Here is a 16,449-nt window from a genome sequence, read left to right on the forward strand (position 1 = left end):
CTTAGCTGCAAGTTTCTTAAATTCTTAATAAATTGATCAGTTATTGGTTTGAAATTAAAATGGAAGCATTTACAACTATGAGGCTAGCATTTTGTATTTGGAAGGGGATCAATTGTTCAATGCTGTTGGCACACACTCTCCCTCGTTGAGTCTTTGGACTCCCTGGAGGTGTCACATAATAATTATTATTATTCATTTACAACTATGAGGCTAGCATTTACAACTATGAGGCTAGCATTTTGTATTTGGAAGGGGATCAATTGTTCAGTGCTGTTGGCACACACTCTCCCTGGTTGAGTCTTTGGACTCCCTGGAGGTGTCACATAATAATTATTATTATTCTGTCTATTCATTTGTTTGCTTAAAAAAGTTTTTTAGATGAAAAACCTGAGAACAGGTTAGGTTAAAATGTAACTTGCATTCAGATGAAAAACCATTAGAAAGGCTCTTCACATGCTTGATGCATTAATGGAAAACTACGTAGCCAAAAATCTGCACGTAAATTCAATGTTCATATTTTTCAATACTTCAATATTAATCAAAAGGACATAAGAAATTCTGCAAAACTTTTTTTTTGCAAAATCTGTCAGGTCTATTGGCAATAAAGATGTAAAAATGTGTTTGATTTCAAATACTATGTTTTAATTATTTGTAGTTCATAATTAAAGGTTTTCAATGACTAACAACATTAGCAACAATCAGACTGCACAGTTTAAGTTGCAGTTCAAGCTTGAAAAGTAAGAAAAGTTTGATAAAATTTAGATCTAAAAATATCAAATCTCAAACGTTTTTACATATTAAGCAACTAATGTGAAAATTAAATTAATTTAAGAACATCAAGATTATATTCTGTTCCATGAGTTTCATAGGTCAGGTTTGGCAAGCAATGTTATTCTACTGAACAGAGTTAATTGGAATAAAACTGAAGTCTTTCACAAATGTTATTTCTTGTTAGAAAGATAATATGCAGAAAGCTGTGAAGCTCACATCCATTGGCCAAACGTTAACAAAAATAACTGCATAAGGCTTTCCCAATTATGGGAGGTTACATGTAGCAACACTCCACCTTCAATAACTTCGCATACACGTGAACTCTGTGTGAAGTGATTCATTTTTTGTTATTAATTTGTTGCTGTGAATGCTCATAGATTTTATTGATGGAGATCTCCTCTTGCCATTAATATCATATAACACTCGCTTTAATTTTCAACTGTTATTCTAATTTGACTTATCTTTTCCTATGTGCATTGAGAATGGTCATGAAACGCAGCTGAAAAATTTGCTATTCAATCATTATTTATCCCTATGTAAATTATTCCATAATTTAATTTACACATTACATCTTCCGCTTGCGTTTAAATTTTCCATAACATACAACTAATGCACTGGTTTTTAATCCTTTCATTGCAATATTGTATCCGTAACATATATTAGTGTAAAAGAAAATTATGAACTCTCATTACAACATACTTGCGATATTGATTACATAAAAATTCGATAACATTTAGCATGAAGATAATTAGACATGCTAAGTTGAAATACAAATACCAGTGAAGAACAAAACTAAATGCTGAAAAAATGGTTATTTGTTTCAACCTAATCCAAACAGGCAGAACAAACTAAAGAAACGTGCAGATTTAAAACTCCCTCCCACAAAACACTGCTGCAAACAAACATTATGAACAATCAGCAGTATGGACCAAGGTATGTAAACAATACCCTAACGGCAAACAACGTGAATTTCATAATATTAAAAATATATAGTAGCCAAACTTTCGGTAAATTTTTTATTATTTGATCAATGACATCTGTAGTTCTAATAATGTAAGCGACAGAATGTTCACAAACAAATAGTAAATTTTCTAAGATTCACCATGCTTAAAAGCATGATAAGCCTGGAAGTCAGATAAGAAAGTCAAAAAGGGGTCCGGAATACGCTGATGTTTGGAATGCAGCTGTATTCAAAAGATGGGATGCATCTCAAAATGGAAGTTCATAAGCATAAGAAGGTGTTAGTGTTCTATGAATAAGTAGAAGTCTTTGTGCAGAGAAAGTTGAATTGATAGGATCGGGAGCAGGAAGGTCAGTTTCATGTGGGAAAGATGTTTCAGAAGACAATGTAAGGTTAAAGTCATTCAGAACTACAGAGAAAATAATATACAGTATATTGATCTGAAGTACTGACTCAGCAGCAGGTGTAGCTAGAGCTTTTGCCGCCCCGGGCGGTCCCTGAGTTTGCCGCCCCTCTCAATACACACCAAAAATACTACAAACAGTCAAAACGACGTATAGGGAAATAAATTAAAACACTATGTTTATTTTTGAAGTAAAACTTCAATTTCAACATTCTAAAATGCAAAATCATCGATGACATTGGCGAAGTCTATTTCATAATAATGTAGGTAATTCTTAATCTATTTTATTTAGAAAAACTCCTCTCAAAGCTAGCAACTTACAGCAATTGTGAGGAAAATTCGCAGTCTTGTTACAATATTTGGAAATGAGTTCTTGATTCTCGACACTGTATTTTAGAATTAACTGCGAAAGTTGAAAACGGTTCAAAGTGCTGCCCGGGGCGTTTCTCACCCTCTGCCCCTCCCTAGCTGCGCTTCTGCTCAGCTGACATATATGAGAGGAATGCAAACATTTATAGAAAAAAATGCTAAAAACATTAGGGATAAAGGAAAGGAGTTAGTGTTGATTAACTCAATCAATCCTAAGATTGTTGGTATTAGTGAAACATGGTTAACAGAGGATGTCCTGATAGTACTAGAGGCAAAGGAATATACTATTTTCGGCCGAACAAGGGGAAGAAACTGGGGTAGTTGATTGCTGCTAATCATAGCTGATGAAATGCATGCTCTCAGGAAAGAGACATTAAAGGAATGTAATTTGCAGGGCTTTGAAGATATATAGATGAGCAGAACCAGATATATACGAGTATAGTTCGTCCACCGATTTGAGGTCCCTCGAAACTACTGCGCATGTCAGAAAAAGGAGAATCCATTCCGATAATAGGATTACAGGTCGGAAAATTTAGCTTTTCTTTTACGAACATTGCTGTTTTTAAAGTGTAACTATTTTGCTTGTATAACAGTTGGAAAAATGTACGTAGAGTGCTAATACGTGCAAATACTGCGTTCTACATAAAACAATGTCACTTCGCTCCATGATAAGTTTCCTTTTATTCTGGGACTTTTTAAAACAAAATCCGATTTCATGAAGTATTTTCCTTAAAGTTTCTCTTTTCCAAGGAAAATTAATTTTTTCTTTAAGCACAGGAATCAAGTTCAGAATAGTTGGCACTCTTTTCTCGAATACGTAAAATTCGTGAATAGTTCTTCTTATAACGTCTACATCAAAATCATTCAAAGCTACGCTTTCGATAGTTTTCTTTCTCTGGCGCATTTTTTTTTTTTTTTTTAGGAGATTTAAATTTTGGCTTACCTTCACCTTTTGATTCCCTACGAATTCTTTTAACAGTCGACCCCGATACGCCCGCAATTGCACTTGCACGTTTTATGACTTGAGAAAGGGGAACAAGAAGACGGCCTTCTGACGATTCTTTTTCGCAGAATGTACAGCACATTATTCAATATTCTTTTGCAAGAGCTACCGAAACGTTTAACAACAGAACTTGTTGACTGTACTGGATCCATCATACAAATTAATAATAAAAAAATAACGCAAAAAGAGAACAACAAAAAGCAAGCTAGTACTAGTACAGCGACAGACAAGAAAGCACGTGATTTCGCATGTTGGCGACCAATTCGTACATCCTTCATTTATTTCTCCCCTTCAGCATGAATCGACTATTCTTGGCACAACAAGGGATCTAGAAATGGTGGGCGAACTATAGTTATCTTAACTTCCATTCGAATTAATTACAGACTCATATGCATGAACTCCAAATTACTAGCAAAAGAGCTCGCCTAAAGATAAACCTAAAGAAGACCCAAGTTATGTTCAATAACTATGTTCAGCCTGAAATAATAAAAATCAATAATGATGAAATTAAACAAGTAGATTATTACATATATATATAGGACAACAGATATCGATGGAATCAAATAAAAGTTTAAAAAAATTTTTATGGGTAAAATTAAAAGATGCACGATGCTTAGATGTAAAGCATTTGGAAAATTACATTCAATATTCAAAAGCCAACTACAATTATGACTGAAGGGAAAATTTTTTAGCCAATGTATTCCTCCTATATTAGCATATGGCTGGGAAACATGCAGAATAAATGCAGAGAAAATTCAAAAATTAAGAACAACACAGTTTAGTATGGAAAGAAGAATGCTTGGTATGACAAGTCTGGATCATAAAAGGAACATGGGGATAAGAAATCAAACCAATGTCTCTGACACAATATGAAGGGTGAAATATCTGAAGTGGCAAGAGGCTGGGCATATTGCTCAAGGACATGATCAAGGATGGACAAAAGAAGTAATGGATTCGATTTCACGAGAAGACAAACAATCATGATGCCAACCTAAAACACAGACTGACGATATCAGATTTGCAGGAGTGACATGGGAAAACATATGGGTAGAAACTTTTGGAGTAATGTAGGAAAGGCCTTCATCCAGCAGTGGAACGACAACAGCTGATGAAGATAGGTTAACGCCTTTTATTCCACTATAGGGAATAGGTGAGGCCGTTTTAGCGCTATGCAACGCGAGCTAGGGACAGTTGTTCAAATTCTACCAGTCGAAAGAGATAGGAGGCCCAAGACTACCATTAATTATATACAGCATCAAAGAAAAGAACCAGTTTACAACCGCCATCTCATGCTCCCTATTCGCAACATTGTGTTTTGTATTTTAAAATTAAGATCGTAGTGTGGGTTCTACAGTCGATTTTCTTGAGAGTGAAACCTTGACCGTGAGTACAAATAAAAAAAATTAAAAAAAAAACATTGCTTGTTGGGAAAAAACTTCCTCTCTTATAAGAAGTGCGATACCCAGGTATAAACTTTGTAACTAATCGTTATATTCTCTTTAGCCCTTTTCTCAATTTGAAACTTTTAAGTTTTTGTTATTATGACATCAATTAATACCCTAGCATTCAAATTGTATGTTGGGAATGTGCCGAGCTCATGACCAGTACCCCACTTCAACTCCCCTCTTCATTAACTTTTAAACAACTACCAGGGATAGAGTCTTGTTCTTTAATTCTCATCTTCTATTCCCATTATAATCCCCAATACAAAACCAATAAATCTTAGTTACTAACTCAATACCTCGCTAATATCGTTCCGATTCAATCTCCAAGCCATCTTACTCATTTATTGGATAATCCTATTCCCATGCAGTTTCCCCACCAATTCTGATGTAATCTATCAAATTTAAAAATATCACTACATGAATATTCGATAACCAGCACCTTACTCACCTTTTAATAAAATACAAGTAGAGGGCTAAAAACCTAACCTTTACAAACCCATCATCAATACAATTCTGTATTCTATTCATAACATTTCTCCTGTATCCAGTGACTCTAGGGGTTCTGGTGCCCTGATGCAATTTTAAGTTGAGCGACCTTACTTTTTTTTATGTAATTAAAATTTAAAAGTTATAAAATAAAAACATATACTGTGTTTTTTTATGAAAAAGTGTGTACTTTGAAATATACCAGGATGTCTGAAATGTTCTCGGCCTAACAATGAAAAAACGAATTTATAATTTCAAAATCATTATTTTTCAAAATAATCTACCTTAACACTAATAAATTTATTCCAGCGACGCTACCGTGCCATTATCCCGTCCCTGTAGTAGTAGTAGTAGTTCTCATTAAGATCTGCAAAATACCCCTCTACAGCTGCAATCATCTCTTGATTCAAAGAAAAACGCTGACAACCGAGGAAGAGTTTTGATTTTGTGAAGAGATAGAAGTCAGAGGGAGCGAAATCTTGGGAACATGGAGGATGTTCCAACAATTCATAGTGTAAATCCCTTAATTTTCTCATTGCCAAACCACCTTTGTGGGCAGGTGCATTGTCCTGATGAAAGATGATTTTTTTTTTTCTGCAAACCGTCTGTTTTCTCACAATTTTTTCCGTCGTCTAGTCCGGTTAAAAGATCGGAATAATATTTACTGGTTATTGTTTTATCCTTTTCAAGATAATTAATTAAAAAATGTCTTCAGCATCCCTAAACACAGATGCATGACCTTTTTTGTCCACTATTTTGACTGCTGTTTGGATTTTGCTGTGTAATGGTGAATCCAAGTCTCATCCATAGTGATAAATCGACATACAAAATCAGTTTTATTCTTGTTAAACACTCCAAGCACTATTCAGAAATTTTCATGCGAGTACGTTTTTGATCTGCTATGAGCAAGCGCGGCACCCATCTTGTGCAAAGCTTTTTCATTTGCAATTCTTTATTCGAAATATATCCTACACGTTCTTTTGAAATGCCTATAGTCTCAGCAATTTCAAGCAATTCGATTCCCTGGTCATCCAATAGCATATCGTCTACTTCAACAATGATTTCTGGTATCGTTACAATTTTTGGACTTCCTTCACGTGGATCACCTTCAAGGCTGGTACGGCAGCGTTTAAACTCGGCAGTCCATTTCTTAATTGCAGACAACAAAGGAGAAGAGTGCCGATAAACTTTTATGAACTTAAATGAATTTCTTTTGGCGTTAAGCCTTCTTTGTAAAAGAAGGCTTAAACTTTTATAACCGCACGATACTCAATTTTATCGATTTCCAGGGATACAGACAACACTTTAGTTTCAGACAGCTGTATAAAAAATATACTTGATAGAATGACTTGCAATTTCACATGGTTGCTTATGACTGATGACCCAACTTAGGAAAAAACAATCTTGCCAATAGTGTTGACATCCGTGGTCTAGGACGAGAAATTTTCAGACCACTCTCCTACACATATTGAACTCCCAATTGGCCAGGACGTCTATATATAAGTCCAACAAAATCTGTATATGATACGTTCTCGGTTGAAAGAATATGGATAAGAAGTGCAATTTGGCCGTCATTTGACCAATCATCAAGGAAATATAAAGAAAATTTTTCCACTGAAATTGAAGATCAAGGTAATCTGTATCCAGTTCTCAAATCTAGTAATACTGAATACTTTCTTCGCAAGTTCGTATTGTAGGGTGAAAGTGCCTGATTCGAAACCGTAGTGCACTGATTTTTTAAAGGTAAGAGGCCTAGATATTTAAATTTTAATATGAATAAGAGACAAGGGACTTTATTTAATTTTGGTGTCAAGAAATCTCTTATTGAAGGTGTTTGTGACGCAACAGATAGTGATTCATCCATGTATGAATAATTAATTATTCATACATTACAAAATAACCAATGTATTCGGTGAAAATTTCATTATTTGTGAAGTGTCGAATAGTAGGAAAAATCTGGGAAACTTCCTTCTAGAGATTTAATGAATCCTTTCTTGAGGAGGGGACTAATATAAAAAAGGAGTTCAAATAACTTCAACATTTGAAAAGGGTTTTCTGTAACGAATTTTTTAAAAATGTCATTCACTTTCATTTTTTAGGAAAGTGTTCCTGTGTAAATTTTGGTAATATTTTAGGTAGCACACTTGATCATCTGTAATTTTGAGTTGTTCCTGACCTGAAAGTGCTTTAAAATCCGTAATAACTATCTATTTTTCCTGTGCATGTTTTATGGTATAGGACAGAGGCTGTATCTGTAAGTATGGATCTCACCTGATGCATAGTCATTTTTTTTTTGAGTAAATTAATCCTCTTATGATCCACTAGGCTTTTCATAACTTCTGCAGCCTCTTCTCTTATCTCATCTACTTCCTTCTTTCGGGACTTGAATTTCGCTTTTGTCTTCTGCACAAGTATTTTGTTCCAATGTCTCTAGCTAGCCTGATTGAACAATATCAAAGCTACAAAATTGAAATATTTTAGCATTTATAAAAAATGACTTATTACCTGTAATAGCACCTATCCACATAATAGCCTTATAGAGGTATCTGTGATGACAATCTATATATTACTTGATATTTTCTCATTACAGTTCTTTTTTCCACTATTTCCTTTTATTCCTTATTCCTAAGGCGAGTACGCAAGGCAGTTTTAACTTTTGCACACTGTGGGAGTATTTTAATCTCAACTAGTAGCCAGTTAAAGATAGCTGGCCCAAAACTGTCACTAATTATATATGATATCTGTAAACAGATACAGACAAGTACCGCCATTTCTGATCCGTAATGCAGTTTATTATGTCACAGACAGTGTATGTTATTATTTCTCTTGAACGTATGGGATTAAAAACTCAAGTTCCCAGAGAAAAACTCACTTCCCTGTGTAAAATGTCAACTCGGTAAATGAGAGAAAGGGTTAGAAAATTTCTAGTTTGTGAGTTGATTCGAAGTGAGATGTGCTATCTTCGGGTGGCCTTGTTCTTTTGATGTAAACGTCACTTCCACAGAGCTAGAGTTTTAGAGTTGTTTTTTAGAAATATATTTCAAAATTTCTATCTGCAATAGCACTTACGACAGATGCTATTTATGAAACAACAACAAACATAATAATAATAATAATAATTATTATTATTATTATTATTATTATTATTACTGGCACCTCCAAGGAGTCCTTAAACTAATCGAGGGAGGCCCAATATCATGTCAAGAAAAACTATTCAACATTCACACAGTATCTATCATACTTCACCTTAAACTCATTTACAGTCATGGCACCCACAACAGACTCTGGCAGCTTATTCCTCTCATTTACCACTCTCCAAGAAAAAACCTAGCTCTAACACCCTTGCTAACCACACTCTTACCAAGCTTCCATGGAATGGCCACTAGGATAGATCCGATAGATCCTCCCACTATCAGTCCTATTCCGAAAAATATCTTCTGAATTAATCTCATAGAAACCCTTCAGTAATTTGAATGTCTCCACCAATGATTCGAAAATTTATCTTTTTCTGCAAAGACTTCTAGAAAATTCCAGCCTACTACAAATTTCTGCTTCACAATAGCTTCGCCATATGAAAATTAAAGAAATATCAAAACAGAATATAAATAAATAACTTAACAAGACTTTTGTAAAAATTCTGTGACACTTACAAGTATATATAAAAATATAACTAATGGCAACAAAGTATAAAGCAAACCTGCTCTGCAAGTCTCAAGCGTCTAGATAACATATTCAGGATAAATGATAGCCAATTCTTATTGTCGGAAATGGCCATAACAAAGATGAAAGTAATGATATTTTTTCTGCTAAAAAAAATAAATTCTGCTAACCGCTTTTATTCCCATATTGGGAGCAGGCTAGGCAGTATTGTTAAGCCCTCTCTAATTTTTGGAAGCTTTTGGGAAGTTCAAGCTATACCAGTAGCGAAATTAGAAACAGCTGGCCAAAGATTATCACTGGTTATAACGGTATAGACGGTATAGAATGATTATGGACGGTTGACAAGTGCAGGCTTTTCGTGGTCTGTATTCCTCACACTATATTTTTTGTTTGAAATTGTAGGTTCTGTGAACAAGATATTCTTGAGCCTACAGGGTAAAAAAAAAAAAAAAAACGAGTTTCTGGGAGAAAAAAATCTCCCAGAAACCTGGGCTAGATATAAAGTAACTTTGGAACTTATTAAAGAAAGACTTTGAAAATGTTCCTCTAGACCACGACTAGAATTGAACCCAGGTTTTCCTTTGGGTGGCCTAGAGCTGTGGGTGCAACACCATCATTACTGAGCTACACAGACTATATTTTTTATTTATTAATCACATTAATGGAAGTGAAATAATTAAATATGTATATGCCCACATGCTAGCAGCTTGGGGGTCCTACGAAGCTGGCTAGGTCTGAGTGTTATTTTATCTTCTGTCTACCCTTTAGGAACTTTTCAACTGAATACTTTCATTAAAATCACAGCCATTAAGGTCAAGGACATAGATAACTCTTTTTGCATAATCCTTAAAAATACAGGGTTATAGGTAATTTTTCCCACTGCCTTTTTAGCATTTAACACAATAAACATCTGATATACCTCTGATTTGTTCTTACTCTATTTCCGATATTTCTTTCCTTTTTTGAATGTCATAGAGTGTCATTTACACTGGCATGAAATACACCAATAAAGTGCTCATTAAAAATTCTGTCTTTGGTAATTGTCACTCAGTAACTATTATTCCTTCTCTAGTTCGCCATAGTTGAAAAATTCCTATGCATTCATTGGTCTGACTGGCTAATTTCCTATCATACTGCACTTTTTCTTTCTTTTATCATGCTTGTAAACTTTCTAGCCTGTACTTCACATTCCTCACATATTTGATCGCTATCAACTGACTGGTCCCTCTTGTTGAGTTTTCCTGTCACACTAATAAGAACATAAATCATACGTTTATTACTCGGTTGCAAATATTTCGCTGGTTTTCTACTTAACATCTTCACAGTTCAATTTAATTTCTTCCATTAGGATCACTCTCAGCGCTCCCTACATTCCCAAACCTATAACACAGTATAACATTTGTTTCAATAAGGAAAAACTGTGAGTAGGCATTTAAAAATAAATTATAATATAATAACGAAATAAACTCACGTAAAAAAAATAAAAATAAAAATAAAATTCTACGTAAGTTTATTCCAGTTGAATTGGATATACTATAATGCTGAGCAACATCCTAGGACATATTTTCTATGTGCATTGAAATGATAGTTGAATACAACATTTCATTATTAGCCATGCATTGTTGATTACTAATGTTATTTTCAGATATCTGAAATTTCAATGTAGTTTTGTCTCTAGTTTACATGTTAATACTACTAATTTTCACCAGGACTCGCATATCCGTGATCTTCAGTTGTTGAGAGTGATCATAAAGTCTTGACTTGTAGAATAAACAGACGTCTAAGAAACATCAAGGAACAGTTGATTAAAATAGACACAAAAACCATCTTAGGGCACTAGATCAAATGTAAGACTTCGGAAGCAAGGTCAGTAGTGCATGACAGTGAGATAAAAAATGTTTCTTAGCATCAATGGCTAATTGTATGCATTGAATGAAAATGAGAAAGCAATTTGGAGTAAATTGGATCATTAAGTATATCATACAAAAACTGGAGATGAAAAATGGGTTGCAAAAAAGTATAAAGAGAAGGGTGGAGTTCAGTTGCATGAGGATGTTGAAAGTTTTTCTCTTGACTATATGATAAATTAAAGTTGCCAAGAAATTATATTCTTGGTTTTATCCTTTATCCAAATGTAATTACTTAATGCACAAAGTAAGGAATGTTTAGGTTGTTTGAATGCAATGTATATAATTGAATGAGGAATTAACATGGAAAAAGTTGAGCTAGGAAGGTAATTAGTCTAGTAAGAAATTGACTGTATTACAATCCAAGGAGGAAGAGAAGAAATGACTGCTGACGAAAGACCTGACTAGATGGAGATGGTGGTTGGGTGATCATTGAAGCTGATGCAGTATAGTTGTTTAATGATCACTGTATTGTAATGTTACATGCTAGTAAAGCATAATTAATGGAATGAATATACCACAGCAAATGGTGGCTCGTAAGAATTTGTAGTGATTGGGCTGCAGTACTACCAGCCCAAACTGCACGTAAATCACACGTTACCCCAACTACGTTATCCCCACTAGGTAGCAGTCTGAATTGAATGCAGTTGCAACGGTGAGTATACTTGCTAATACTGATACTAGCCAGCACAGCACATTGACTATTGCAAAGTGACTATTGCTACAAAATGAATTGTATAAAATACTATCCAGCCGCATTGTATTACAAACAAGAATATAACGGGTTTTAGATAAATATATAAAAATTTAAGAACCGCGATAATAAAACAGGAACGTTAATTTTATATTTTATAGTGGAGGGGTGGAGCCCTAAGCTCTAATGGACGAGCCGCCACCGCATCATAGAAGAACAACCACAAAACAAAATAAGTGAAGAAGTTAGACTACAAGACTAAAGTCCTATGAAAGACATGCTCTACGGATTCTGTTAGATAAACTTAGCCGTTTGGCAATAAACCTCAGAATTAATTTTTCCCAAATCTTGAGAAGTTTAAACCAACCATACTTATTGACATTAGGCAGATTTTTTAAATGTGCTGTTGGTTCTAAGAAAAAATGCTTCAAAATTTGCATTTGCTGCAGTGAAGCATAGTAATTGTTTTGCAACTTATTAAGTGCTATGTATATATCCAAAGCATGATCAGCAAGGTCTGACTGGCCATAGTCATAGCGGCGGATGTATTTCTTGTGTTAATCAATGTAATCCAAAGACCACCCTGCTTATTTGTTGGATTTGATCTTGCTAATTCTCAGAGAAAACAGTAAAAAAGGCTTCTAAAAATCTCACTTATAAGCATCTTGAAGTAGTTAAAAAAATGCAAACCTTTCAGCTGTCTCCCACCTGATATTCAGATTACCTAATATTTATAAATACAATATCTCTCTCTCTATTTCATAGTGCTTCAAAAAGTAGGGCATGCCACCCCAATATTATTTTTTGAAGACAACTCCAACATGTACTCACTATTCCGTCTGATAATTTCAATATTATTCTTATGATTATTATTCGTGACACCTCCAAGTAGTCCGAAGACTCATCGCAGGAGGACACCTACAACTGTCTCAACCACTACACCGAACCTCTACCACGAATCATCTCCATCAACGCCATCTACCGCCCACCTCCACCACTACAACAACTAGTATTTTTTGTCTGTAAATTGCGTGTGTTCTGAAGGGCCGATTTGTCTGTATAACATTAAAAATATAGGCATTAAAAATACTTCACATTCAGAAAAAAATACCAACTACTGCATGTCATTAAATATTTTATGTCATTAATCTACTAAGCTATTATTATTATTAAGTGACACCTGCAAGGAGTATAAAGAACATCTGGCGTGGGCACACTGCTGCATTAGACAATTTACCATCTCCCTTACTTAATCCTTAAACTACATCATTATCATCAACATGCAATGCTATATACCACTCACCATCACCAAGAGAGTTTATTTGTCTGTAAATTGTGTGTGTATGGTCTCATGGCTGGTTTGTCTGTACACAGGATGAAAATCCTGAGTTTCCAGGAGACAAAAAATCCTATGTCCATATGAGATCAGCTAATTCACTTTTAAGTTAGAAATTTAAAAGTTCAAATTTTTAACATAGGCAAGCCCAGCGCGAGGCAGGGGAGAATGCCGCATGCGGAAAAGTAAAAGGGCTGAAAACTTACAGAGTTTATGTGACAATTATATTGGAGGCAGAAAAAAAAATTAATTGAATTAGATATATCATATATTTAAAAAATATTAAATTTATATATATATATTTATAAAGATAATTATATTTTATTCTAATTATATAAGCTCCAAATAATTATTTTTATTTTGATAATCCCTGGGTCAGAAACATTTAGATCTAATTTAATTTAAAAAATTTGTTTCTCTTATACATAGATATTTTTATTTAAGAAACAAAATTAATGGGAACATTTTATTTAGTAATTTAATATTTAATGTGGCGTTTGGACACCACAGCGCTTGGCCGCACGAAGGAAGACTTGGTTTCGAGTCTAGTCGGCGACTAGAGGAAAACTTTCTAAGCCTTTTTTCGAAAGGTTCCCGAATTAGTCCATCTTTGGCACGGGCAAGCGGGTTTTTTCTCCCGGAAACTCAAGAACATTGACCGTAGAACCCACATTATTTCAGATTTTAAATACGAGTGTTCGGTTAGGGACCACGAGATGGCAGCACCTGTAGACCGTCTCTCTTTTGCGTGCCGCTTAATTAGTGATAGCTTTGGGGCAATTATCTCTGATTGGGTACCAGTGGAGATTGAACTGCCCACTCAGTCTCCAAAATGTTAGATAGGGCTAAAAACGGCCTCGCCTACTCCCTATATATACGGGAATAAAAAGGCGTTAGCTTATTTTTATTTTTTATAAAAAATTTGATATATTATATAAACACGAATCTTTTTGAAAAAAATAAAAAAATAAATTTTTTTTTAAACTGTGTTATATTCGTATAAGATGTCAAAAAAATCAGCTAACGCCTTTTTATTCCCGTATACAGGGAGTAGGCGAGGCCATTTAGCCCTATCTAACTTTTGGAAACTGAGTGGGCAGTTCACTCTCCACTGGTACCCAATCAGAGATAGCTGGCCCAAGGCGATCACTAATTAAGCGGCACGCAGTGATGACAGACGGTTCAACAAGTGCCGCCATCTCGTGGTCCCTAACCCTAACACTCATATTTAATGTCTGAAATAATGTGGGTTCTACAGTCGATTTTCTTCAGTTTACAGGACGAAAAAACCGAGTTTCCGGGAGAAAAAACCCGCTTTCCTGTGCCAGAGATCGACTAGCTCGGGAACTGGTCGAAAAAAAAAAGGCTTAGAAAAATTTCTTCTAGTGGTATAAGATGTTATTACATATAATTAAAATTATCTAAAATTTTGCGCAGGTGGCGTATTAGTTCATGTTGGATAATTATCAGTTCTGTTGTTAACATTATTAGTTGGTGCCGAAGTTCAATTATATTGATGGTATATGTGTGATAAGACATACCTAGGATAAATGAAGTGATTAATGCGGTGAGTAAAGTCAGTATCATTTTTCACTGACTGGAGTTTCGTATACGCGTCGAGTTAGGCCTCATTTACACGTGTATGCCTACTATTGTACTGCTGGTAAAGACAACAATTTAGGTGTTAGTTGCATTTTGTTACTAGATTATGAAGATGGAAGCTCAGCAGATCTGTTTAAGAAGGAATAATCATCAGGTCAATGTATTAACTGCTTTAATGAATTACTTTTTACTGAAACTTTTGTAGATGTGAATTTAGTATGTGAAGAGACTTCTTTTTTTTATGGCATATTTCTTGAATACTCGTGTAAACATCCAGTTGTTATTCTCAAAGTTATAAAATACACGGATTTAAAAATAATTGATATTATGTACAAGGGTGAAGTGATCATTTTGCAGGACCAACTTGCTACGTTACTTAGTGCTTCTAAAAGTCTGAATGTTGAGATCTCTACAGAGATTGCACATTGGGATGCTTCCAATATTGATATTGAGGAGAAGAGTGAACATGATTCAAGTAACCAGGCCGTGTTACTTGCTGAGGTGCAACCAAAAAAAAAAAAAAAAAACATAGTACAGAATTGCCACCGTTAATTAAGAGGAAAAGAGGAAGACCTCGGAATAGATAGCCTCGTGTTTCTAACAGTAAAGGCGTGAAGATTAATGTGTCATCAAAAATAAATGAATTAGACACACCAGAAGATACCAACATGCCAATAAAGTCGCTCACAAGTGACGCAAGAGCAGAATTGTCAGGAACTAATTACCCATTAAATAAGATTTCTGTTTCTCATTCAAATATATACCCTAGTTCAACTCAGAACTTATTTCCATCTATACAGAGTTCAATGTTGGTAAAAGGATCACAAGGTAGTGAAGAGATACAATAATATAATTGGAGGAATCACAGGCGGTGGCAAAATCTTTTGAGAGTTTGTTCCAAGATCCAATATTAATCTGATTAATGAATACTCCACCTATTCTAAATACTGTTGAGTTTTGAAATTTGGAAAGCAGAAATGAAATATAGAGTACAAAATCTCATCTCCTCTACTTCCAAGATACAAAATATCTTGGAAGTAGAGGAGATGAGAGATTTGGGAGTGATTGTAGACAATGACCTAAAATTTCAAGGACATGTTACTAAAATTGTGAGAACAACACAGCGGATAATGGGAATGATGCAAAGGGCACTAACTTGTAGAAATAAGGATGTTATGGTTCCTTTATACAAGGCTTTGATCATGCCACACGTTGATTACTGTGCACAGATTTGGTCACCTGGTTTTCAAATAGATGAAGATGCGTTGGAAAAAGTTCAGAGACGATTGACTAAGATGGTTTCTGGTCTCTGGAATGTTGAGTATGAATACAGATTGATAAAATGAAATTTACAGAAATTGGTGGATAGGAGGAGGAGAGGGGTTATGAACAAGACATATAAGCTTTTAAGAGATTATTACCAGATTAATATCGGGGAGGTTTAGAACAGAATGGGTGAAGATAGGAAGAGAACAAGAGGTCATCCCTGGAAGCTGTATAAGGAGGGTGTCAGCAGAGCCAGCGCTAGGGTCTTTGTCGTCCGCATGCAATGTCTATCTAAGCGCCCCCTGTAACGATCCAGGTGTGTGGTTCATTTACGATAATAAAAATGTAAATTATTTGAAATTTCTTAAATAAATTTTGACAGAACAGCCACACGTTGGTTCGCTAAATGTAACGAACCGGGGGTGTTGACTAGACAGGATAATCATTAAAAACCCGAATATTCAAAAAATTCTCAAAAGTTAAAGCAAATTTTGATAAAGCTACTTCACTTTAATCGTTGAATATAATAATACATCGGTGAAAAGG

The 16,449-nt window shown here is 34.8% G+C and overlaps 1 protein-coding gene across 1 annotated transcript in view; it reads right to left on the minus strand.

Annotated features, from left to right (window-relative positions):
* LOC150107421 (transcription initiation factor TFIID subunit 1-like) overlaps positions 1-1,642 on the minus strand; it is a 688,572-nt gene extending 686,930 nt beyond the window's left edge. Inside the window, exon 1 of the mRNA XM_090391849.1 lies at positions 1,471-1,642. The gene's annotated coding sequence lies outside the window, so the exon portion shown is untranslated. The remainder of the gene's footprint in view (positions 1-1,470) is intronic.
* Between the last annotated feature and the right edge of the window lie 14,807 nt (positions 1,643-16,449).

The sequence above is a fragment of the Typopeltis vanoorti genome, chromosome 4 (assembly GCF_054136105.1).
Source record: "Typopeltis vanoorti isolate ZY-2024b chromosome 4, IOZ_Tvanoo_1.0, whole genome shotgun sequence".
In the NCBI taxonomy this organism is placed as follows: domain Eukaryota; kingdom Metazoa; phylum Arthropoda; class Arachnida; order Uropygi; family Thelyphonidae; genus Typopeltis; species Typopeltis vanoorti.